This window comes from Zophobas morio, unplaced genomic scaffold, assembly GCF_036711695.1.
Source record: "Zophobas morio isolate AGI-343-1 ecotype UQ-CSIRO unplaced genomic scaffold, CSIRO_AGI_Zmor_V1 ptg000120l, whole genome shotgun sequence".
NCBI lineage: Eukaryota > Metazoa > Arthropoda > Insecta > Coleoptera > Tenebrionidae > Zophobas > Zophobas morio.
In genome coordinates, this window is record NW_026972225.1 from 53,895 (window position 1) to 81,476 (window position 27,582).

Genomic DNA, 27,582 nt, shown 5'->3' on the forward strand with positions numbered 1-27,582 from the left:
GGGAAACTTCCTCTCTCGATGCTCGCGAATTTGCCAGCGTCATATCTTTTTATTATCCTCAACGCTTATCTTGCGCGGACATTCTATATTGCCATGTGGGCACAGCGATCTAGGATATTATTTGGGCTTAATCTGAGGTTGGGTAGGCCGAAAGACCAGTGTTATACCTCAACTTATATGGTTGGGCTCTGAATAGGAAACCTAACGGTTGGCTATGCTCGGCGCTTTCCTGCAATGTTGTACACTCTTTTAAGAAAGTAACAATTTAACACAATAACGGCGTAGGTTACTATCGTTAAGCGACTGAAGAAGATCGGCCCTAAGGTGGAATTCGTCGTTGGATTCTACCTATAGGATCCGATGTGACTTCAAACTTCACCCGATGAATGTATACGTGTCGGACGCCACCCAAGGATAAATGGCAAGTGAAATGTAGTCACTATATTGAAGGGTGCTGGCTAACTATATTTCGAAATTCTTGAGTTGACTTGAGCTGAAATTATACAGTGGGCTCTCGTAATTAATCATCCTATCTCTTCAGCTGAACGATCAGAACGCAGTAGGCAGTAACATGGTTATCGTGCTTTTAAGGAAAAGTGACCAGAGTTACCGTGCACTTTGATGAGTTCTAAGAGAGAGTGATCTAGTCTAACAGACAAAAGTCCTCTTGAACCGATAGACTACTCTGGAAAATGAGAAAACTAATAAGTCACATGAGATCTTTAAAAGGTCCCATTCTTTTGAGTTCATGAAGGATTATGGCCTACGGTGTTAGACTAAAAAGGATTTACAGCCTAGCTGTTAGCTTGCGAATATTCTCTCGATGATCAAACCGGTGTTGATATACCAAAATTATTGCCTCACTGAACCGTTTTTTTCCTAGACAAAGGTGTGGGTAGGTCCTTTGACTTTGTGTAATATAAGGCTAAGTGGTAGCAATGCCTGCACCTGGAGTGAAATAGATGGGTCCGAAAGCCTGTGCTGTTTTCTTGAACTATATCGTTGTCTTGTGCCGTTCGGAACTTGGAAGATTGCTATCATGGATATCATAGATAACACTATTTGCATCGGTTCTAGAAGCTTTAGAATTAGCTTGAAACCGGTTCTGAAATAGTACTTAATCCTATTATCACGCTAAAAATTGCTTTAGTCCAGCAAAGTGAGAAGGTTATTAACTAAACCATAACATTTTTAATTAGATTGGCTCGGTTAACTTACTTCGTGCTACGTGCTACATCGAGCTGAATAATATATGTACAGTTTGTTGTGGTGGGCTAAGAGGAGGGCTTACATCTCATAAATGGTAGCGTCCTAGAATAGCATTAGGAAATTACAGTATACGAATAGTATTATCTACTAGTATTCACTATATTAAACGTGACCGATCCCGGTCTAATACGCCTGTGCAAAACCACTCAGTCGTTTTGGACAGTCTCGATAACCCTTTGGGAGAAGGCACTGGTGAAGAATAATTCCTTAACCATTGAGGAGGGGAGTTTAAAATCAGATAGTTTAAAGTGCTTTTAAATTTGGACACTAGTATACCAGTGTTAAAAAAAGATAAAACATTCTTGAAAGGTCATGACGTTAAGGGTCCACCGACCTTTTGTTGTATGAGGATATGGTGTTCGTTTTTTTATAAGTGAAGTTTATTAGTTCAAATCATAACCCTTGAACTAACACATGGTAAAATAGGAACCCAGACTTTAACTACTAAAATGGCCGCCTTACGCAGCTTCGAAAAAGTTATTTGCCTATTTAAGTTACAACTTGTGACTTTTGTACTGCCCTTTAAAGTCATGGCCAGCGTATTCATAGAATTTGAAGTAGTAGTAAGATCGGGAGCGGATGTCTAGTAAGGGTTCACGTGGGATGCCTAGGACGTACACGCTCATGTATTAAACTCCGAACTGCACGCCCAGTCTCTATTTTTGCTGTATTTGGAGTGCGGTTGCAGAATGGTCCAAAACTTAGGCACTATTTTTACCACCATATAAAACCTTGGATCCCTGGTGCCTTTCAGAGCCGATGGAAGACGGTGTGCGTTGTAACGCTACCAAAACACTTAAACCTGAATCAGCATCTAGCAAGTACCGACCCGTCAGACTACTGTCAGCAGCGGGAAAAGTTGAGCGAGGCCGTTTTACTGCGCTGTTTTAAAGAGGTCGTTGACGCTCAGAAAGTTTTACCGGAGTTTCAATTTGGGTTTCGACGAGAGCACTCAACGACCCAGCAGTCCCTCCCCTTAACTGTTCGAAGCACTCTTGCTTTTAAGCAAAAGAAGGCAAGAGGCGCTGTCTTCTCACACGTTGAAAAGGCATTTGACCAAGTTTGGCATGAAGGTCTGCTGCACAAACTGCGCTAGTTATCCGTCCTTCTTGGACTTTATAACGAGATAAAATCATAACTGAATGGTGGCGGCTTCAGCGTGTGCGTGAGAGATACTCTTTCGCCGCCTCCAAATCTGAGAGCAGGGGCCCCTCAGAACTCACTTCTCTCACCCCTTTTATTTGCAACTTACATGAGTGACGTCCCCTTGCCTGCCGGCTCACACACACGAATCGCCCTTTTACGCTGATGATACGACCGGATATCCCTCTTCGAAGTGTCTCCCGCCTTGCTATGCAAGCTTCCACAAGCGCTATCTTGACGCCCTTGCTGTCTATCGCCGTAATAGGAGGGTTACTATAAATGCGGTAAAGAGCAAAGCTATATTAATTTCAGGAACGCGCCCCTTTGTTGGTGCCCTTAACTTTTAATGGCGTGAAGATTTCCATGTTGTGCTCTAGTGAAAGATTTTGGAGTCATCGACAACAAATTTTCCTGGTGGCCTCACGTGGACTATATAGGGACGAAGGACAAGGCAACAACCAGGGATTCCTCTACTTTGCGGCAAGAGTAAGCTTTCTCTGCGAAACAAACGGCAATTGTATTTGTCTTACATCCAGCCAATAATGACATACGCGTCTACTGCTTGGGCTTATGACTCCACTGCGATAGAGTCAGCGCTTCATGTGCGACAGAACAAATTGCTGCATGTGTTTTAACAAAGGCGCCGTGGTTTGTGCGAAATGATGTTCTTCACCGGGACCTTCAGTTGGAACCTTTAAACACTGTCTGCCAACGCCGTGCCGTTGTATGTTCTTGACGACAGGCTCACCAGGCACACTGATGTCCTGCGGGTGAGCTCCTTTATTTACGAGCTAAAGGACGGGGCACGTTTTCTCCGCCCACGTGACTCGTTTAAGCGCTAGTTTTTTTTTTTGTGAATTTAAAAAATTAATAAGACCCATTGATGATTTATCTGCAATCACTCCTGATTGAGAGAAAAAGTTAATTGTCAACAAATTGTACTAACTTTAGGGCAACCTAAGTTGGGATTATTAGATCTTTTTAGAAGTGCGTTAATAGATAATTAAGTTACTAGGTATTACTATATTTTCTTTAATGTTTATGTTGTTATTTAATTATTATTGACTTCAAAAGTTTATTTCAAGTACGTCTATTACTTATTAAGATGTAGGCAATATTCTGATTTTGCGTTGCGTTCTTATCTGCAGGTGCTAGTTTCATCTTTCTATGCACCTTAGTTCAAGTAATTATATATACTATTGTAAAATAGCTTCTTGACTACTATATAATCCACGCCCGAATAAAAGTTTTAACAAGCCTTCTTTACGAAGTCATAACTTTTTTTTTTTTTACTAATAAACCTTAAGTTGCAAGTGTATGTTACTTCCTCCTTCCTCCTATTTTTTGGTGGCGCTTACCAGTTTGTATTAAAATAAAGCGCAGTTGAGAATATAATAACCCAAATACTTGTAATTATTTAATTTATTTGTACTTTTATATTGTTTATATGTAAAAAGAGCCTTTTTCTAGTAGTTTAGCTACCTACGGGGTATTGGCAATGGTGGCTTTTTTCCATCGTGTTAAAAAAGGAGCCAAGCAACACTACTACAGAATTGGCAAAAGAGAAGAGAGAAAGTTGGAGCAGTTCCAGTTAATAAATTTAATTACTTTTATAGCTGAAATTTTTAGTACAAGATTATAATTTCCAGATGTATAAGAGCTTCTCAACTCCTTTTTGTAGCCCCTACTAGTAGAGTGCACCTTGTTGGCACTTTTTATCTTACTCTCTTACTTTTCACTTCACTGATCTTGAAAATTTCTTGAAATCAAAGCGATTGTCGCTCTGGCCTCCCCTGAAAGTGCGCTAAATCCGGCAAATTTTGCACGGGTTGATGTGGATTAAAATGCATGAAACCTTGCCCATGCTTATTACGAACTATATTAAGTCTGGCTAGATTTCGGGGAGCCTGGAATTGGAGTCTTCTTTCTAATAAAAATTCAAAAGAAAGATACAAAAACTCGAGAATTAAAAAAAAATTGAAGATAAAAAATTATATAAACTATTGTATTAAGAAACCCAAGAAATGCGCGAGTTTTGCTTGGTGTTATTGGAATTTTAATCCTTCCAAAGAAAATGGCTAATGTTCGGAGTTTCTCTGAATAATATAGTAATTCTGTTTTGTATAATATTCGACAAGACCAAAAGGTACTAAGCAGGAAGTAACGTACTCGCCAAGTTTTTTAACAACCCCCTCCTTCTACATAACAAATAGAGATCTTTTAAATTGAAGGCAGTATCTAAAAAATATAATACTAATCATGGCTAAGTCTTGTAAAAAAGAAACGCGTTATGCCCGAGACGGAGAGATAAAATATCCCCATTTTCAAAAGCCTCTTCGAGTTCATCAAAAACTGAAAAAAGTATGGAAGCTGAATCGTCTGTAACTAAAAACTGAAATAGTACTCCAGAGCGAGTGGGTGCCAGTTCAGTTATACAACATCATCATGAGTTTATATAATATTGAAACTAAAAAACGTAAACTTTTTTTCTAGAACGATCTTACCGCATTCGATCCACTTCATTCCTGGAAGAAATTCTTGAATAAATGTTTGAGGCTCTCCTCTTTCTTTTTACCAATTTAAATCTACCTTAACACAACTTTAGCACTAAAGAAAACCATGCACACCTTTACGGGAGAAACATAGTCGTAAAGTGAGCGAGGTAAATTTAAACGACGTATAAAAAAAAGACGCCTCGAAGGCGTAACCTTCAACGCTTTTAAACTATTAAAACCGAGAAAAACCATATTTTTTAATACTTTAAAAAGTTAAATCTTTTTTTTTATTATCGAAAATATATTTAGTTATTCTATAGAAAGAAGAGTTCCCTCTCGTAAACTTTAAGAAATTTGGTTTAACCATGTTTTTTAATACTTTAAATAGTTAAAGCATTTTTTTATTATCGAAAATATATTTATTTATTCTATTGAAAGAAGAGTTTCCTCTCATAAACTTTAAGAAATTAGGTTTGTGTTTAATTAAGACCTCATAATGCTAATGGTTAGTTATTGTCGCTGATATATATATATATATTCATAACTCTTAATATTATCTAACTAACCAACTCTATAGCTTTTGTAACATAAATAAATTTTGCTTATGTTAGTATAGCTCTGCAGCTTAAAAAAAAATGCCAGCCCTTCTCTTTCTTACTATCTTTCCGCGTATTCCACGTACTCTGTAACTTCCGATGCGACAAAAAAATTTTATAAAAATTAATATAGTTTTATGAAAAAGTAATCAAACTCTATATCCTTTCTTAATAAGAACAAGCTAAAAAACTTAATTTTCTTTTATGGAGTGCAAAGATTAGTTGAAGTACTGCAGTTATGACTAGGACACAGTATAAAGCTAAGGCACTAGAACCATTTAAATCTTCCATTTTATAAAAATGCTATGATGAATTTCGTTACTAGTCTACTTAAATTCTAAATTTAAGCATATTGACTCTCTAAAGATAATAAAGTAATGAATTTTTTGGTTCATTTAACCTCCAGTTTTTTAAATTATCGTTGGTGTTCTTAAGGTGTCACATATACATTGCTATCCCTAAAAACCATAAAGGTCACACAAGAACATCTTTTGCTCTCGAATCTATAACGGTAATATAGTAACATTCCTATGGTAACTGACCCTGGCTTCTCTTAAAAAAGATTCTGAGTGCTTTATACTTAACTTAGATAGCCTTGCCTTTTTTATTAAATTATTAATTCAACTAGATGTGGTGTTAACGATGGAAGAAACTTAAAAAAGCTTCTAATTTTATAGAGCTTTATACCTTAAACGATTTTCTGTCCACTTTCTAACGTACTTTTAACTAATAAGTGGAAACCATAAACTCTAAGAAAAAGTAACAATAATTTGTACTTTTGTGTTAAGTTAAGTTAAAGAAGAAATAGGTGACTGCCTTTTATTATATATTTTCTTTTTAAAGTTTGAAGACCGTAATTTAATACTTTTTTGTACTATAAAATAAAGTGTGTTCCCGGTTAGTAATATGAATTACACAAAGTCCTACAGTGTTTAAAAAATTTAAAAAAAAAAATGACAAGGTTAGATTAAAAGTATTTGCTAAATCTAAGAATTTAAACAACAAGATATTGCTATTTCTAACGTTTTTTTTTTAATTTGTTACTTAAAGTTTTACCAATAAGTGAAAAAAAACTTTAATGGCATTTATATAAACAAATCCCCTATCCTTTGTAACTTCCCTTATAAATCAGTATTACCACATTAATATTCAACTACTGTGCTACTTTATAGTTAATAATTTTCTGCAGATTTATAAAATGGTTTCGGACGTAACTTCTAAAATATTAGGATGATGGGTTACATCAAATTTCAGGAACTCCAAAATTACTTTCAAAACATTGTTTAAAATATAAAAAATATATTTTATAATAAACAAGGCCTTACTAAAACTACTCTGGCATGCCCTTATATTAGTAAACGTTCTGCGATTTCTTTCAATAGAAGTCGCAATGTCCAACCAACAAACAGCGCGTTTTGGGTTACTTCAGACTCAAGCAATCTTTCTTTTACCGCCTTACTATTAGTCCCACTTACTAAAACATGTAACACATACTTTTTAAAACTATAAAAATAGTATTTTATAAGTTTCGCTTACAAATAATTTAAATGCACAGGCAAGTTACTTTGGTAGCATATACTTTAACCTTTAGAATTATTTATATATATAGCCATTTTTGGACACTGCAGCAGATTAAAAAGGCAAAACAATTTCTCGCTTTATTAGAGACAAAGGTGCACACACTAATTTTGATCTATATAAAAGTAAGAAAACCTCCAGAAGGAAAATTATGTTTGTAACAAAACTAATGAAGATAGTAAGTTAGTGTTTAACATAATTATTTCCTGTGAGTAGAAATAAAGTAGTATTTATGACTTATTTCAAAAAAACTTTAGGAAGACCACGTTAAATCTACAACTTTTCAAAGTAGCGCTGCTTACTGCGGTGCAAAGTATAAATTATACTTATCGTCGTTAAAGCGCTCAAAACAAGTGCAAGGGAAAAAAAGCTTTGAGGAAACATAATAAAGTGTTACACAAACAGAAATTAATGTTCACTTAAAATTTTAAGCACTAATTTTTAAATATTCATGACTCCCAGACTTAAAAAAAAAAAATTTACTACGCAGAAGACCACATCGCTCTTTACGTTGGTAAGAAACCTGTCATTGTGACCCCTTCCAGTCCCTTGGAAAATTTTTTTATGACGGGGGTTTAGTATAAATCTCTTTCATCCCTGAGTAGGTTGTGTCGAGCCCCGGGTACCTTTAACGGTACGCTGAACTAGAGACGTCCCCTTTTAGAGTTGCGGGGGGTCTACTAAGGGTAAGGGGTAGAGTATGTGGAAGAAGTCGACCTAAGCTATTAAAGTTAAGGGAATAAATCTCTAAATTTAAATAAGCCGGCAAACTTCGTAAACTTCTTTGAAAATGCAATGAAAGGCTTCTTGCTACAATTATTAGTGCTAACATCGCATATTTTTTATAACTTAAATTAATTAGTATTTCTTAATACTTAACTAAATACAAAAACCGTAATGTTACTGTGTACCCTGCGAAAACCTTATTGCAACTATAGACGGTCTTAATCCAACCCCATATTACCTGTAATCGACACAAGATATAGGAAAGAGTAGTTAAATCGTGTCTGACTTTAGTTAATATTTTTACTGGTTAAAACTATTGTTTACTAAAAAATTTATAGCTTTATTTGACTTTGTTTGAAGAATCCCAGATAGCCTATACGCGGTTCTAAATTGTGAATCAAAAAAATTGCAATCCAATAAAATTTCTATACTAAATTCCGGTTTTTGAAAGGTAATTTAAATTCGTTTTCGCACGAAATCTCAGAAATATTTATCTACATGCGGACTGGTTCTTTAAGTTTAAAAGTATAACTCTATGCTATTTTGTCTTTACATGCTCAGAGAATTTTTAAAAGGTTTTTAATAACAGTGTACTATAAATATTGCTACAATGTTTATTTTTTATTTTTACATTAAATTTTTAATTATAATGAATATTTTGCATATATCAAGTTACACTAACGCGTTTTAGAGATAGAATTTAATTATTGTTGAATTTCCCACTACGCCAAAAAGTGGATGCCCACTTAGAGGTGATAGGAAATCATTTATAAGGTACCAAATCCTAACAATTATCGAAAAGTACCGCGATAATCATCGTAAGCTAGTATAAAAAGCTTTAAATGGCATTCAATAATTTATGTAGACTTGTACTTCTCAGTTCGTGTCTTGCTAAAAGAATCTTGCCAAGTGAAATTTATTTAGAAGTTCTATAAGAAATAATATCGGTCGGTTTTCGCACCTGGAATTGATAACTGCAATCATTAATCTTTATATTCCTGTTTTCATAAGATACTTTAACTTATTGTTACATGTAGATAATCTCAGATATAAACATTCGTAGCCTCCTAAAAGAATGTTACCAAGTAAGATATATTCTATTAAGATTCTTTTAGCGGTTCTATAGGAAGTAATAGTGGTCGGTTATCGCATGTGGAAGTGAATTAAAAATTGCAATTTCATTAATCTTAACATTTCTGTTTTTATAAAATATTTTAACTTTATTGTCACATATAGATAATCTCAGATATATTTATCTATATTAGAATTGATCTCTAATCTTTCGGGTAAACTTAAAAAAAAAAAAGTTTATTAAAATATTTAAGTTGTTTTCGTATTAATATTTAGAGGACCTATAAAATTACCACTGGCGCGGATAATGCCTGTAAAATTGTAGGATTGCATTGCAGGTTTTGATAAATATTTTTTAATTTCACTTTTCACGCGCGTTACCAGAAATACATAAAAAAAATACATAAATTGTGCTCACTTCTTATGTTTATAGAAGATTTTGAGTTTTATGTTTTATATATAAATAGAATTAATTGTTGCTAAAGTTTTTTAAACTTTTTAATGTAAGTTGTACAACAAGTCGTGAGGCGCAAATTTTATGGGGCCCTAAAAATTCTTAAAATTAGTTGGACTAATTTAGACCTTTTGCAACAATTCTACGTTATTTTATGTCTTTACATGCCGAGTCGTTTCAAGAGGGGTTTTATAACGGTTTCTAATAAAATTGCTAAAATGTTCATTTTTTTATTAAATTTTAAATAATAGTAAATATTTTGTATAAAATTTTATTGTCGAAAATAGCCGCGAAATACTCGTAAAATGTTTGCGTTTTGAAGTGTAAAAGATAGCATAAAAGAGCTCGAGATGGCATTCAATAACTTATGTTTGCCTGCACTTCTCTGTAGGTGGATATAATATACATTCGTAGCTTCCTAAAAGAATGTTACCAAGTAGGATATACTTTATTAAGATTCTTTTAGCGGTTCTATAGGAAGTAACAGCGGTCGGTCATCGCATGTAAAAGTGAATTAAAAATTGCAATTCATTAACCTTTACATTCCTGTTTTTATAAAATATTTTAACTTTATTGTCACATATAGATAATCTCATATATATTTATCTATATTAGAATTGATCTCTAATCTTTCGAGTAAACTTAAAAAAAAAAAGTTTATTAAAATATCTAAGTTGTTTTCGTATTAATATTATTTATAGGACCTATAAAATTACCACTGGAGCGGATAGTGCCTGTAAAATTGTAGGATTGCATTGCAGGTTTTGATAAATATTTTTTAATTTCATTTTTCACGCGCGTTACCAGCAATACATAAAAAAAATACATAAATTGTGCTCACTTCTAATGTTTATAAAAGATTTTGAATTTAAAATTATATATATATATCAAAAGTTAACTGTTTTTAAATAATTTAAAACTTTTTGAAGGTAAGTTGTACAACAAATTGTAAGGCGCAAATGTTATGGGGACTTAAAAAATTCTAAAAGTTATGGACTACTTTAGACATTTTGCAACAAGTATAATTCTAAATTTTTTGTATAAAAATTTTATTATTGAAAATAATCGCGAAATAATCGTAAATATTTGCGTTTTTGGAGTGTAAAAGATAGTATAAAAGGGCCCAGCTGGCATCCAATAACTTACTTATTTTTGGCCTGACTTCTCTGGAAATGGGTATAAGATATATTCGGTACCTTCATGAATGAATCTTACTAATTTATTATTATCCAAGCTTCTTATATATTTTGTTCTTTGGCGACGTTATGGCTTAATTTTTTTGTTCATTCAAGTAAGTGTGTACTACTAAATAATTTTCTCATTAACTGAAGCTATGTGTTTATTTTTAATTATAGCCAATTCCTTTGAGATGCTTAAGTCTCCACTTGAGAAGGCTAAGACCGTACTAGAAAAAAATATCCTATTAAAATTAGGTAAATCTATAAATGCATATGAATATAAGTATGTTAGTATTATATATGCAAACGAACCTAACGGACGCGTGTGCTACGCTACTATGGAGGAAACCCTAGCTCATTGTTTTTTAAAAAATACTTGGGATAGAGAAGAGCTAATTTCGTCTATTGATAAATGCGGAAATACCGACATAATTAAGCTGGATTATCAGAAAGATAATTCTCCAAACTTTATATTTGATGGTCGTGTAAATAATAATTCGCTTCCTTGTAAAAGCTCATTGATAACTAGCTACACAATTAATTGGTACTTTTCAGAGCAACATTACGAGAGAAAAAAGCGATTTTATGTATACTCTGCTATATATCATACGAATAAAAGTTTAGAATTTACACCACAAACTCAATGGGATGTAGAGCCAGCAGCTGTTACGGATGTGGCAAAAAGTCTGGATTTTGACGATATTTATAGCCAATATGTTAACAAATATTGGGAGAACAATTTTTTTGATTATTCAAAGCATCTGCGACTATCTTATTTACAAAGCATAATTTACCAGCACAACGAAAGCAGCTTGAGCACAAAGGGCGCTTTTTTGGCGCTTCAAGCTGCTGTTGGAGCATCAGATGTCAGTGTTTACTTCGTTGGTCTTCAAAAAAAGCTTTCTAAATTAGCTAAAATAGGAAGCTCTATTTCTATGCATTTTTATTTACTTAGACCTCTAGTGAAATATGCCTATAATATAATGTGCATAATGAACAATACAGACGGGCACACGCTTTTATATATTATTGGTAATTCTTCTCCGATACACGAGTTTTCTAATATAACTGAATTAAACTTATGGTTTGTCAATCAAACTAAAGATGAAAACAAAAGACGTATTCTGCTTTCACACTTCATGCTTGAGGATATAGAAGCTACATGGACGCATTTAAGTCTTGATGAGACAATGAAAAATATACCAGCGATTAACTATAAAGAAGATTCTCGTGCCATAGTTAAACTAAGGGGCCCCTATCCTTCAGGCCGTTACACCTTTACCAACCTTACTGAAGCAATAAAGTTAAAAAGTGTAAGCGACATTCCTGCTATGATTGTTTCCAACAGGGATGTAACTAAAAAAAGGATTCTGGAATGGTTAGACGTAATAAGCACCATCCTCCTCCCCCTTACCCTAATATACCCGGCATTAATATTATCTGACATTGCTTTCCTTACTCAAAGTTCAGTCTACATTGGCGAAGCAGTTGACGTTGTTTTCCTTGCTCAAGGTTTAACCCAAGTTGGCATAGCAGCTGACGATGTCGCTCATTATAAGGATGTTGGCGGGAAGCGATTGGTTTTTGGCCTCATAAACGCCGTTCCAGTAGCTCCTGCAGTTTTTAAACGGCTCAGTGCGGTTAAATCATTTCAAGCTACATTAAATAATATACTATCCAGTGATGAGAGGGCCTTGCTTAAGCTGGAAGGCGAAGAATTTCAGGGATTACCACTAGACTACGACACCTCCGAAAAAACCGAATTTAATGAGGATACGACCAAAATCTCTGACCTTTACAAAGCTGTCAAAGAGGATATTGTAAACAAGGATATGAGTGAAAGTTTCCAGGCTCCTGAGTCATCCGTTGAAAATAGCGATATTACTAATTTAAAGTTGGGTAAGGGTACAAGCCAATTATTCAATTCCAAATCAAGCAGTGCTACACGAGATGAACTACAAAAGCTAGTTAAAAGCACTGATATAAATTTCGAGCAGCCTTTACCCAACACTCAAAAACCGGATGTCATTGTGGATGTACCTTATAGATTAGACTTAGATTCTCAAGCCTCCTCTATGGGTAAAAAAATTATTAATTTTAAAGACAAACAGTTCTTGGTTGAAAACGTAAATAATGAGTTAAAAACTCTGTACACTTTTGATCTATTAAAAGGAAAAATATCAAATATTAAAAATACCGGAAAAAATGTGTATTACAATGAGAAGACAGAGCTCTGGGAATCGTTAGGGCTTAAAGGAGGCGCCAAGGATGATCCGCTTCCAGCAAAGATAAGAAAACTGGATGGAGAGGGTTCTAGTAATACATTAGAACACTCTAATGAACCCGGACCTTCAAGGCTTGCTGAAATGGAAAACCCCAACACTATGATGGAAACGGAAAGAGCGGGGTCTAGTAGTGCATTAGAACTTTCTAGTAAAGCCAAACCTAATGAAGTTGAAAATCTTTTTAATTTGCCGAAAGATGGAAAGCCTTACCAAATATTAAATTTTAAAAAAGAGTTAAATATGGTGGTCTATGATAGTAAGGTAAATGGTTACAGATATGCAGATGTTCGAACTTCCAATAAGTATCTCAGTATTACCACTGAAAATGAGTTGATAGAAGTTTCGACCAAACGGCCTATAATAATTCCCGATGAATCTTTTATAGAAGACTTAACTGAAGCTCGGGAAAACTTATTTGTTTATGAGAATATAGAGGGCACCAAGAACGAGGGCTACATAACAGGGATAGTTTTTAGAGAGAATAAATTTACAGTAATGTACAAAGGAGAAATGAGGACAGTTCTGTACAACAAAATGGAGAATTACTGGCATCTAGAAGGAAGCACCAGGCAATTAGAGTACACCGCTAATGAAGTATGGGTGGAACTACAAGAAAGAAATACATTCCCGATTGAAAACAATTTTTTGACCCACGAAAAGCTTGATTGGAACCTTCAGGAACTTCTGTCTGTTAAAAAAAATTATGAAGTGCCAATAGTTCTCAATTTCGTACTAATTGAAGGCGTTGATAAATCGGCAGTTCATGTTTTAAAGAATTTTAAAAACGCCTTTTACTATTCGGCAACCACTGCTTCTGAAAAATGTGCAAACCTATTTGTTTATGGGGAAGAAACCTTTATAAATCAAATTGTTGCTGAGGGAGAAGCCTATTCCGGTGTACAGGTGCATTATTTAGAACTAAAGGAGGACATGGAAGAGTTTTACGAAGATGAGCTTCGGCCTTACATGGAAAAAAAACACTATGACCTGGTTTCTTTATTAGCGCGTCTAAAGTTAAGTCAAACACACAGTGGTCTATTTTTGGCCAATGATGTGAAGGTACCTGCGAATATATTTGATCGATCAGTTGTTACCGATGAATGGGGATTTTTATTCCAGACACCAGTTCTCGATGAACAAACATTAGAGTACGTGGTTCCAACCGACGTTATAGCTTCCCGCATCAGAGAAGATAAAGAAAAATTTCTGGAAACCTTCCTCTCTAATTTAAATAAGGCTAAAAGTAATGAAAAATCAGTGGACAACTTTGCACAGATTTTTACACAAACTTTAAAAGATACTTCAGCTAACTATCGAGAATACCTAAAATATTATTCTTCAATTAAAGGGAACGGTTTAAAAATTACTGGTAATAGTTATAAAAGGATTAATGACTACTTTGAAAAACTAAGCGGCATTGGTTTTTACAAATATGAAAAACCTAAAACTTTTTTAGCAAGAGATCCACTTGTTTCCCCCTTCTTATCAAAGGGTCCCACAGAAGTTGATATGATGATTAAAAATAACGTTCAAATCGTTATTGTAGAAAATAAAGAGTATATCGTGTTTCCCACTAGGTCTAATGTAAGAGAGCTCTATTCTTTTAACAAAAATAAAGATTCCTTTACCAATGTTAGAAGTACTGGAAAAACAGTTTACTTTAATGAAGTTGGAGGTGTTCAAGTCCTAGAGGAAGTACCAAAATTGTTGACTACTGAGAGTACTGCGACTAGAAAAGTTTCAGTACCTATGGATAATATTTATACTGGAAAGGCCAGTAATTTGTTTTCTAATGAATACTGCGTCAACATTAACGGGGCAAGAAAAAGTGTAATTTATGATTTACAATCTGGGACTTGGAAAAGATATTCATACTCAAAAACTAAAATAAAGTTGGGGCCCTCTATAACGTTGAAAAATGGTAACTGGGTAGAAGATAATTTACTACTAGAAGCAAAAGACGAGTTAAGGGAAAGTTCTCCTTATTTTGTCAATGATTATTTCCTTCCCAATGTACCAAAAATTCCAGAAATTTCGTATAAACTTCCCAAAAAAATACACTTCTTTATTCAGGATGTAGAGAGTATCAAGGACTTTTTGTATAGTTATGACAGATTACCTCCTATAAAAAAAGAAATTTATTTACATTACGATTTCATTGCCTCTATGGAACAAGATTTTGCAGAAAAACGAAACCTTTTTGGAAATTTAGTTGATGTAACTCTCCACAACGTAAGGGAAGATAATTCCCTACGTCCATTTTTTGAAAATGGTCCATTGTGTCCATATTATGAAGCTGCAAGGAAAAATGGGCGTTACGATGTCGCTCGCGACATAATGAAGTATCAAATAATGCATAACAATGATGGTTTTTTCGTGAACCATGAAGTGGAACCTGCCTTAGACTGCTTTAAAAAAAAGTATATTGCTAGAAAAAATGACATTTTACTTAAATATCCAGATAAAATTTTTATCTCACCAGCTGTCGTCAAATTTAGAGCTTCTAACACTTTATTTGCTACTTTTTCAAATAATAATTTTTTTGAAAAGCTAAATGAAAATATTCTTAAGAACTTAGAAAAGGATAATGGATATTATGGTAGTATTTTAAAAGGGGAACAGCCGATTGGTGCACTTTTCCCTTTAGACGATGTTGTGGGTTCGAATGTGTTTCACAAAACATTAATAGAATGTGTGCCAGAAACTAGGGATATGTTAAATTATATGAATCAAGATTTTTTTCCTGTTATTTACAATGATGAATTTGAAAAGAGCAAAGATTTTTTTTTCCCTATAATATCTTAGTTTTTAGTAAAATTATTACTAATGTACACAATAAACTAAATTTTTTTAAACTTTTTATTCTCAGCTTTAGTCAAGTTAAGTTATTTATCTAGTTTCAGATCGAACATCTTCCATCGACCCATAACTCATTTTTTTAAGCACTTCTCAACTGATTCTACTATTTTTCGACCATACGATCTTTTTGGAGCTTTAAGTATTTTTAAGATTTGTTACTTTCGACTTCTATACGCGCAGCTTCCCTTAGTTAAATATAGCGCTCTAAAGCATTGAAAGAGAAATCGATAAAATTCGTAAATTAGATTTGCGTAATACTTGAGGACTGAGGTAGCGGATTGGTGCCCTGGTAGATACATATACACATGGAATAAGCTAAAAATTCCTTTTTCTGGGCATTGATTGAACCTTTCCTTTAATCCGTTGCCAACTGCACGCGTCCCCCTAAAACTCCATTTCATATATCCCTCTACCAAACTAATAAAGCTAATTTTTTGTATTATTGCGGCTTATCCTCCTTAATTGGTGGTAAGGGTCGCCCTAGTACAGTTTAAAAAAATGGGAGAACTAATGAAGGAATTTTAGGTCTCCATGGGGTTGGGGTTGACTATGATAGGCGTTTTGAAGATTTTAATGTTTTACAAAAAATAATAGGCCCTTTTGAAGCCCCCAGGGTTAGGGGTAAGGTTTTAATAAAAAGTAATATATGAATTTATGAACTTTTGACTATAACTCTCGCCAAAGGGCCCTAAATAACAATCCCTTTCGAGTGGGCAATCATCAGTGGCTACCCTGTTATACTTGAAAAAAAAGTCAGAAATAGTGTAAATAGAAGACAAGAGATCTTTTTCTTATATTGTTTAATAAAAACTAACTATTTCCAACTTGTTTACAAATAGAAACCTCAAAAATGTAAGTAAACAACTTTTTTACCAATCTGATAAATTATAAAAACATCTAACCTACTAATTTCTCCAATTACTTGTCTTAAAAAACATGATTTTCAGATTGCGTGGTTGTTTGTAAGCTATTTTATGAGCTTAGAGTAAGACATTTCTTCTAGTTCATCGGCATAGATGATCTTTTTAATAGCATAGAGGTTACATATGAACTTAAAGATTGCAATGTCTATTTTGTTATCATTATACCTGCATGCTTTTCTATCTCCTGAGGATGTGGTATAAAGTATTCCTAAAACTTTTCTAACGGTATAAACTATTAAAGGTAGCCTCTTTTCAGATGTCTGTTATAAAGACTTTTTGTAAAAGAAAAAAATCCTCTCAAAAGTGCTTAAGATCTTTTTCCTGCGAGCCATAGTCACAATAAGAGTTTTTATGGTACTAGGAGGATGAGCACTGTTAGAGGTTAAATAAAGATATAAACCGAGTTCCTTTTCAATTTGTTTATTAATAATTCCATCTACGACTTTCCAAATGAATAAATCTAAAAAAAAAAAAGTAATATTGTGCTGGTAAGCTCCAAAACCCGCTCTAGTTTAGTACATTGGGTCATGCGGTTGAAAACGTTAGAAAGTGAAACAATCATTTTCTACCAATATGAGCAATGTATCATCCAACTACCTTTTAAACAACTTTATATAAGGGAAGTATTTATGAAACTCCAAAGCTTCATAATACGCCAAGTATAAAGTAGCTAAAACTGGAGCAGCGGGATTACTCATGGGAATCCCGTAACATTGTTGTTATAAGATATCATTGATTAGAAAAACATTATGCAACAAAAGACGGTTGCTTCATGGTATATAGAAAAGAGGTTTTTATGGTCTGGAGAGCCTTTAAAAAGAATCCTACTGAAATTCATAAGCTTGCTTTTAGAATCCTTGTGTAAAGCAATTCTGTACCTAGTGAACATAAAACAGAAATTTTTCCAATTCTCCCTCGTGAGGGTTGGCTCTGTTAGGGGGGCTCTGAGGGTTTCAGTTGTACAAAAAATGTCATAACGAGCACATATCCCATGGCTTTTAACTAAAATATTCTTTTTACAGTTAGCGGAGGTCTGTAAATCTATTTACATGAAAGGTTGTCTATTTCATATCTAAGAATTTTGATTTAGTTTTACAAGTTCATAACCCTCTCACAAAAACTCAATTTTATCTAAAGAAAAAGGCATTTATTTTTTTTATTCTAATAAGAAATTTAAAGTTAAAGTTTATGGTTTAATGAAACTATATTGAAACTATACCAATATATTCCTTATGTCAAATTTATGACAAGAGTTTATACTATTTTTACAATTATATTCTTGATAATAATAATAATAAAATTCTTCCCCCAAAAAAACTTTTATTAAATATGACTATACACATAAGAATAAAAATAAGGCAACTTTAGTAACTACTTAATGTTAAAAAAGCGTGTATAATTAAAGGATTCTAAAAGTATAGTGGAAATTATCAAACTTTTAAAAATTAAAACTCAGCGATAGAGCTATTAACTTGATTCTATTTGGTCTCCCTCAAATCTCCTTTTTTTAATAGGTAATAGCATGTATTTTTTTATAAACTAAAAACTCTTATACGAGCCCTTCGTACACTAATACCCATGATTTTGCCAAGTACATGATATATAATCGGTTTATCTACCCACGAAGTTGCTAACTCAGTCTAACAAGCATAAAGCTAACCGTAAAGAGAGCACAATTTTTTTCATATAGAACTGGGGTTTTAGTCTTTTGCTTTCTAATCTCCTAAGTACAGGTGATATCGTTATTTTTTCCTTCTTCATCCCCAAAGTTCGCGCCGTAACAGTTCTTATTTTTTTAATCTTAGCGAGAATCATCCTCTACTTAAAATTCTTAAGTCTTTTACGAAGTAAAGCTTTAAGTTTTGTATAGAGCCGTCATGTGTGCAGAGTTCGTCAATAAAGGTTAGGTCACAATGAAACGTTTTATCCAACGTCATTATTAACTCTATATTTAAATTTATAATAGTAAGATAAGAAATTTACATAATGTTGGCCACGTACACTTACGTCTTATGCAGGTTTAAATTGGCAATATAAGCATTGCGACCAATGTCAGTAATAACACTATCCCTGCTAGTAGCATTGTTTATTTTCTGTACGGAATATTTTAGTTTAGTTAGGTCATCGAATAATCGAGGTAAGCAAATATTATTTATTGCGCTTTTAAGGTTAGCACTAATTTATAAGTTGTAACATTTTTTCTTATAACAAAGCTATCACAAATAACTATTAAAAGTTTACTAATTGTTGTTATTGTTATTATTTTAATTTAAAACTAGTTTAAAAATATTATGGAAGCAAAGTTGACTACGTATATATATATCTGAAACTTTCAAATAAATTAAGGCTTTTATTTTGGTTAAATGGCCAGAAGGAATAAAGATAACTTTATTATAATCAAGCTTTCTAACTATTATTAAAACAAATTACATGAAGCCTTTTTTTTAAATAGATAACTAAAAAGACACGCGATATTGAAACTTGATTTATAATAATTATTATTATATAACAAATGACAATAATAGAAATATTTAATATAGAAATTTATAGCATATAACATATACCAACGTAAAATACTGGAGATTAGTAAGTTCCTTGAACTAGCCCTTATTAAGAGTAATTAGTATGTTCTGGCTTAAGCCTCTTTATAATTAAGCAAAAATAATTGTTTAAAGAAAAATGGGATATTTGGGCAACAGTATAATTTTATTTGCACGAAATAACTCACAATGATGCCAAGTCTTTAAGTCCAGCAAAAAAGTCGAAGAAAGAAAGTTTAATTTATTAGAAACAGGTCGCCTAAATTTTATTATAATAAGTTCGCTAGAAGTTAACAAGAGGGTTATAATGCACTGGTATCCTAATGTACAAAATATTTAATAACTTACAAGTGTTCTAGGTTAACAAGTTTCTTAAACGAGTCCTTACCAGCAAGGTTAACATACTGTGGCTAAGTCTCTTAATTTAAAATAATAGTATAATACCTAACAGTTTTAATTGTAAATTTTACAGAATAATTGCATTAGTTGGCAACTATCTACATACAGGTGTTAAGGCCGATAACTCCCTTCTAAAAAATTTTCATCGAAATAGGTCAGCGAATTAAAACTTAAATTTCTTTATAATGCCAAAAAATAGGTAATACTATAAATTAATCTATATGATACCAAGACAATTTACTTCATTCATTACAAATAATACAAATAGATTACATAAAATTTATTATAATATATCATGACATTTTTACTTACGCTATTTTTTAATTCGTCAAGTGGTTCAAAGGCTCCTTTTTCCACAGAAACAACACCATTATCGTTAAACCTCCTTTAAGTTATTACCGATTATAGAAACATTGCAACTTGTAATTCGCTAAATCTTATGTAATAACTGTTTTAAATACTGACTTACAGGTATTTAAGATTGACAATTCTCTTAAGCAAATTTTTATCAAGAGAACTGGGTGAATTACCGCTTATATCTCCATATTTATAAATTATAAAACGGGTAACGTCATGCATAATATATGAAGCTATTACACGTACAACTAATTAAGTAGTACTTACAACTCATTCAAATTAACCAGCAGTCCTAATGCTCCTTCCTTAATGGAGGTAGTGTTGTTCTCATTAAGCCTCCTAGTATATTTTATAGATTTATTCGTACTGACACCCTTTTATTTAATTCCAAATATTGTTATTATCGTATTTCTTAGTTAAGATCTAACGGTACATATTTATGAAGTAAGTTTTAATAATTATAAGTTTGTCCAACCGATTTAATATATTATAAACTCTAGAAAAATAAGTAGCCACATTCCATACTGTACCGTAAAATTTGACTTGTACAATAATTATTATATTTTTTCGTAGATTAAACTTTTATTAGGGTGTTTTGTAAACGCCATTTAAGGCTATTAATGCGATAAAGGTTTTTTAATCACCCAATAACCATCTTTGCTACGATGTTTTGTTCGTAATTTATTTTTGCTGTCCGACAATTGATAAACGAAATTAAAATTTTAATATTACAAAGCTACTATTCAGAAAATTTTTTATTTTTGATACAATAATTAATTAGTAGCCTTTTTTCTTATAAATAAATATATTTATTTATCTTCTTTCCCTAAATACTTGAAAAGTACACAGCAGATATAGGTAACTTATATAGTAAATCTAAGTTTAACTTACAATAAAGTCAAGGCAGCAACTTCAGCAAATAGGCCGGCAGGAATAAAGGTAATTTTATTATGGCCGAGATTTCTAAGTATAACAAAAAAAATAAAGCATTTTTAATCAAATAAATAGGGAAATAAGCATTGCATTAGTAATTTAGAATGTACAAATAACTAATTTTCAATTTATTCTGAAACTGCAATATCTGTAAACTTACAAGAACTTAAGTTTAATAAGCTTCCCAAATAAGCTCTTATCAAGTGTAAATAGGGTGTTTTGCTCAAATCTCTATAATATAAAAAAATTAGAGAGAGTCTAAACGTTAAGAATTTTTGTAAATTTATTACAAAGAGTTATAAGAATTTATAAAAAGAAAAGAAGTTTATAGAAACTTGATAAAAAAAAAGTGTCTTTATACTAGAAGCCTTGATATATTTTTAATAAACCCTTACACTTTTAAGACAAGCCACAGGTATTACGTTACAAAATATAATAATTATAAAAGCCTAAAATATTAAAAGTTATTTATGCCCTCCTTTATAATAGTTTTCAGAATATTATAAATATAACGTAACAGTTAACTTAGAAGCGTTTAAGATTTTTAAGATTTTTTTAAAATAATTTTTCTTGTTTGAGGGTAAGATAATCTTGGTTAAAAATCCCTTTTTAAAGTGAAAAAATTAAGTATTAAAGTAGATATAAAGCAAAAAGTTTAATAAGAAAGTAAACTACAAGATATTCGGGATTCTCTCTATGATTTTTAAACAGGTTTCCAGGAAGTGAAATAATTTTATTTTGGTTCAAGATCCTGCAATATTTACAAATTAAGGTGCTAGCAATGTAAATTTTAACTATATAGGTTGCTTTTGGTAAAAAATTATTTTTGAGTCCTTATTTACACGTACCTTAATTTAAAAAATGCTACTTATTAACATCGCATTAAATGGTAAAGGATAAAGTCGTTTTTATACCCTTACTATATTATAAAAACAATTAATATTATTGGGGCAGAGAATCCCCCACTTAACTCACAATTTAAGCTGATATGTTGCACATCTCGTAAGGAGAAAGGTTGTATATATAGTTTATTTATGTTACATATTGATAGTATCGTGTGTAAAAGCAGGAATAATTTCCTTTTATTCGTCCGGTTGGCGCCAGAGTATAAATTCAGGTTAAGGTTTTTATTTTAACAGCTCCCTATGCTTTTAACTACTTATAAAAGCGGTTAGCGGCTGATGAGATGTGATTTTTCCTCCAGCTTTTGAACCGGTTTTTTACATATTGTCACTTAACCCTGACTGTCTATAATTATAACATAATCCAGATCGTAGTTCACTTATCTTGAAAGATTTATTTAAGAGTAATTTCTGTTTATTAAGTAAATTATATATAAAAATACCAAAGTTACTAAGATAAAAGTGAAAATAATAAAAATTAGTAACTTACAACGTCTGTATGTGGAAAAAAACTGCTCGCCTGTTGGAGAGAGGAAGCCAAAAAACATCGCGCTAAATAGCTACTATTATTAAAAATTTGAGAATTTCTTCGTAAATAAAACATAAAATTGCAAACAAAAATGACGTGAAAATTATATTAATTAAACAAGCCAAATAATACAAATCTCGCTTTTTAACTGGCTCTTGAACCTAAGCTGAGGATGCACAGCTGCTCGCAGTGGTATAAACGGGAAGAGCACACGAACAGTAGTGAATATTACACCCAAGTTTTGTACGAATAAAAGGGCGGATATGCTGTCTTAGTGCAAATAAAAATTATATTACTAGGCTCTCCTTTTCAGTCAATATGCCAAATGAAACAAAACTTTAAAAGATCTAAATACAAGCTTTTTTTTTTTTACCATTATTGAATTACCAAATTTTGTTAAAAAATTAGATTAATAACCGAAACCTTCTTCCAAGGGAAAGCTTAAAAAAGTTTTTATTACTAGACTAATTTGTAAAAAATTAAAACTACAGTTTATACCTATTTAATTTTGGTTCCTATTCGTTAGTAATAGCTCGAAACAGTTACTCTAAAAGTAATCTATCTTTATATAAATTTAGTCACGTATCTCATACTAAATTCCTTCAAACCATTAGTATACCTTAGTAAATAAGTTTCTGCCCGCTTAAAGTGGTTGCCTTCTTGGCGAAAAAACTAACAGACAAAAAGTCTGGACAGTCGCCTCTTTATTGTAATTAACAAATATAGTATATTAACTGGTATCGATGGCAATATTTGGCGTGGCGAGAAATCTAATACGTTAAAATTATTTATCAGTTATACTTTATTTCCTATACTAATGCATAGTAACCGCCTTATAAGAATTGGTTAATTTTTGTTTCTTCAAAAGGTTAAGTTTAAAATCAGAGGGAAAAATTAAGTCATAGAATCTTGTGTCAAATATATGATCTTCTTTCAGAATACAAATTTAATTGACACCGAACCTAATTGCTACATTTTAATTGTTTATTTTATTGGATGCAATGTTTAGTTAATTAGATGTCTTTAATTTTATTTTTAGGGGTATATATACTTTTACTATTAATAAAGCGGATCCCACTAAAGTTACCAGAATGAGAAGATATAATCTAAACAGGGCCCTCTGCCCTACCTAACAACGAAAGTAATTGGTTAAATTCCGTTTCAGTGGGTATTTTTAAAAAAAAATGGTGGAATAGATCAACGTTTATCCAATGTGTTAAATGTGCAGAAAACCACGATTCCAGATCCTACCCCAAACCTAAAGGAGGCAACCCAAATGCCTAAACTGTCTAGTTGAGAACATTGCAGGCTATAGAGATTGTTTGTATTACCCTAAAAATACGCCGCTTACAAGAAACAACTATTCTGATAACCCTATATCTCAAACTCGGGAGAACGCGATATCTTCTGGGAAAAGCTACGCTCGAGGCATGAATTGATTAATCTCGATGAACTTATTTTTAAATAAATAGATAACTCTTTAACTCAAATATCGAAATCGATTGGTGATTTATCGTTTAAACTTAATATCGCAATGAAATCACCAAGTAATAAGCATCATCTTAAAATACTCTGCTAGAATGCCGATGTCATACAAAAATCGGAAGCTCCAGGAGTTGACTAATAAAATAAAAGTTGATCTCATTTAAATCTCAGAATCACATTTGAAAAAGGACAATAAGTTTTATACACCAAATTATCATATATAGACAAGATCGGGAAAACATGGGAGGTGGAGGAGTAGTTATACTTATTAAGAAACATATAGAGCACTCGTTATTATATTTACCATTATTTAAAAATCTAGAGTCTACCGTGTATGCATCCCTTTGAAATCGGCGAATATTTCTTCCTGTTATAAGTCACCGTGGAAAGAATTTTTAAAGGAGGACTTGGATAAATTATTTAACAATAGTAACCCGAACATTGTCTGTGGAGATCTAAATAGCAAGCATTCATTATAGAACAGCAGGAAGGACAATTCAAATGGCAAGATTCTAGAACAATGGATGGAAAATAATGAAATTTTTGTTCTAGCCCCCTTTGAACCCACACCTCGCTCAACTAGAGATTCCGTTGAAAGGTTGGACATAACTTTATTAAAGAACATTTCAGTTCCTGTGCATATTACTAACTTTTATGAATTATCAGATCATGACCTTGTGTTATTGCTGGATGGAGGCTTAAGTTGGGCCAACACAGAGAGAAACCAATTGGGATCTTTTTTAAGAACAGTGGTTAACAGCTTACCACTCTAGCCGATTCCTTCTTGCTCGTCTAAAATTGATGCTGCTCTCTCTTCTTTTAAAAACACCATAAATTATTTAGTAAACTCATCAACTACTTTTATAATTGTAACTAACTTTAAATATATCCTTACCTCTCACCTTGTTGAAGAGCTCATCAATAAACTCAAGATTAAAAAGGTTATTTATGGAAAGACGAGCCCCATGTGACAAGTTAGCCTTTAACAAAATAAATAATGCGGTTAAACGCGAAATAAGTGCTTTTATAACAATCTTTGGGATATGAATCTAAGATCTTTAAATCTATCCGATAATTCTATAAAGAAAATGACAAAGTCTCTTAAAACTCAAAGAAGAATGATTGATATACCACTTTTTAATATAAAGGGGAAATAGCCTATCCCAATAAGGGAAAGACAAACATAATTATAAGAAGTTTTACTACCCTTTAGCGCCAGCCCTCCACTATCTTTAGTAATACAAATGAATATTTCGTTCATAACCAAATACCATCTTACTTCCGCAAAGACGCATCACCTATTGATGCGCAAGTGTTTACGAATGAAAGCAGGTTTGAAGTGAGATTAATAAATTTATACTTATAAAAGTAGTAGCCTTGATGGTATATCAAGTCAAATGCTAAAAAGAATCTTCCACCAGTGGCTGTTGTGTAACTTTCAAAACTAATCAGTTCTATTCTTCAACAGAGTTACTTTCCTACAAGATGGAAACGATCAGAAGTTATTCTTATACCAAAAAGTAACCTTACCAGCAACTATGATAAAGACTATCGACCAATTAGTTTATTCTCCTGTGTTGGCAAAATTGCTGAATCCATAATACTCTCCAGATTACAAAAAATTGCAAAATCTGCAAAAATCTTTCTCCCCACACCAAACTGGCTATAGAAGAGGACACTCTACCACACAGCTAATTTTAAGGATCGTAGAGAATAATACAAAAGCCTTCAATTACAAGAAATTAACGTTTAGTATCCTTAGCTATTGACAAAGCTTTTGATGGAGTCTGGCATGAAGGGCTTCATTATAAATTAATTATAGACAGGTTGCCAGCATACCTTATGGGCATGCTGTATTCAGTTCTTTGCAATAGGTCATTTGTTGTACGAATAGAGACTTAGTCGCCCCAGGTTCCTTGAAGCAGGAGCCACTCAGGGTTCCCTACTACCACCTTTATTATACTCCCTCTATACGTGCGACATACCCTCTCCTTTCCCTCTCCTTTCCCTCTCCTACCAACAAAGTCTTCCTAGCTCAATACACCTAACGCGCACTGCCATATATTGTAGTTCAAAATCAACTGCAATGGCTACTAAATATGTGCAGGCCTATATTTATACACTTGAAAAATGGTTTGAAAATGGAAAATTACGATAAACTCTACCAAATACCATGCGATGGCCATCTCAAAGAAAAGAAAAAATTGGAAAATTAAAGCTCTAACGCTATCGCAACATCTCTTCCTTGGTGCAATCAAGTAAAATACTTTGGCGTTATTACTGACTCTGGACTTGAAACTGGAAGCCTCATACTAATTATCTTGTTAAAAAAATTAAGGGATATAATTATTTCTGTTTTATAGCCTCTTTTATGCAAAAGAAGCCAGTTGAATCATGAAAATAAACTCCTTTTTTATAAAGCTATTATCAGACCTATTATTAGTTAAGCATGTCTTATGGTCTTACATTCCTTATAAATAGACTTCAGATTCTTCAAAACAATCTCCTTAGAATGTTTACAGGCACACCTTGGTTGTGCGAATTTCCAACTACGTCATGAACGTGGAATTGAACCTCTTTTGTTTTAGCTTAACCGAGGGTACTAGGCAAATAGAAGGACTGCGTCCCCCAAGTACCTTTATAAATTCCCATTACCCCTTAGCACTCAATTTATGGTAGTTATGATTTTTATTTATAAATGATTCCTGGTGCTCGACCGGATCATAAAAGAAAATAACGAATTTAAGAGCGCTCAACAGGGTGATAACGTACATGTTACTTTTAATCTTGTGTTAAAGCAATCTCATAATACGTATAATTTTTTTAATAAAAAAATTTGGCTCGAATATATGTTTAGATCCCGTTGCGTGGTTGGCGATAGCGTGCGTCGACCAAAATATCGTAATTGGTCTCATCTGCCAGTAGACGATTGGTATGCTGATTGAGCCATTCGTAGGTGGCGATAGAATTACGTCGGAAAACGTTTCCAAGAGGTTCAATCTGGTGGTCTTCATGTAAGGTATCCTTATAAACAAGCCACGGCGCGCCCATCATTAGGTGTAGCAGCTGGTTTTGTCTCACTTGAAGCGAACAGACCATCGCCAGTGAGTTGTAAGCCCAGGCAGTAGATGCGTATGTCATGATTGGTTGGATACACATCACATATAAGCGTCGATGTTGTGCAACAAAAGTTTGCTTTGGGAACAAAGTAAAGGGAAAAGATTTTTAAACAGCCGCTTTGACCTTCGCCACGAAAGCTTATTGTCAATAATGAGCTCCAGGTATTTCGTCTGAGGACCCCAAAGCATTACCTCATTTTTTGGTAATAGTGTAGTGCGTTTCTTTGTGATATAAAGTGTTTTGCTCTTTTCCGCAATAATAGTAATTTTCCAACGATGTCACTAGTTGGCAAGCGTTATTAGGTAGCTCTGCCGACGCTGGCGCGATAAGGCGGGCAACGGTGACGAAGGGTATCAACAACATATAGGGCAATCCGCGTGTGGGGGGTCCTTAGATTTTGACTCGTCGCGCACATATCGTGCTAATAGTAAGGGTGATAGAAGAGACCCTCAGAGACCTCAGCTGTTTTTAGTCTCAGGGGTGAGCATGCATCGCCTACTCGTATATCAAAAGACGCTGCCTCTAAGGTAAGATTTAATCACGTTAAAAAAAATATTAGGAAGGGCAATGAGTTGCAATTTGTAAAGCAAGCTCTTTGAGACAAACTCAGTCAAAAGCTTTTTCGACGTCAAGAAAGACGACGCCCTGTTGCTTTCTTTAAGTTGAGAGCTCTGAAAGCCCACTCTGTCTAGTTGAGTTTTTTCATTGTAAAGTGTCCTTGTTGAAATCCAAAGTAGAAC

The 27,582-nt window shown here is 33.1% G+C and overlaps 3 long non-coding RNA genes across 3 annotated transcripts; all 3 read right to left on the reverse strand.

Annotated features, from left to right (window-relative positions):
• Window positions 1-18,106: 18,106 nt before the first annotated feature.
• Window positions 18,107-19,200, reverse strand: LOC135145080 (uncharacterized). Its single transcript, XR_010283316.1, has 3 exons — window positions 19,142-19,200; window positions 18,585-18,670; window positions 18,107-18,522 (listed from the first exon to the last, which is right to left on the reverse strand). It is a non-coding gene; the product is annotated as an uncharacterized LOC135145080 (long non-coding RNA).
• An 89-nt stretch (window positions 19,201-19,289) lies between these two features.
• Window positions 19,290-20,035, reverse strand: LOC135145078 (uncharacterized). Its single transcript, XR_010283314.1, has 4 exons — window positions 19,829-20,035; window positions 19,588-19,647; window positions 19,466-19,535; window positions 19,290-19,376 (listed from the first exon to the last, which is right to left on the reverse strand). It is a non-coding gene; the product is annotated as an uncharacterized LOC135145078 (long non-coding RNA).
• Window positions 20,036-20,075: 40 nt separating this feature from the next.
• On the reverse strand, window positions 20,076-21,032 carry LOC135145079 (uncharacterized). Its single transcript, XR_010283315.1, has 3 exons — window positions 20,967-21,032; window positions 20,765-20,836; window positions 20,076-20,212 (listed from the first exon to the last, which is right to left on the reverse strand). It is a non-coding gene; the product is annotated as an uncharacterized LOC135145079 (long non-coding RNA).
• Window positions 21,033-27,582: the final 6,550 nt, after the last annotated feature.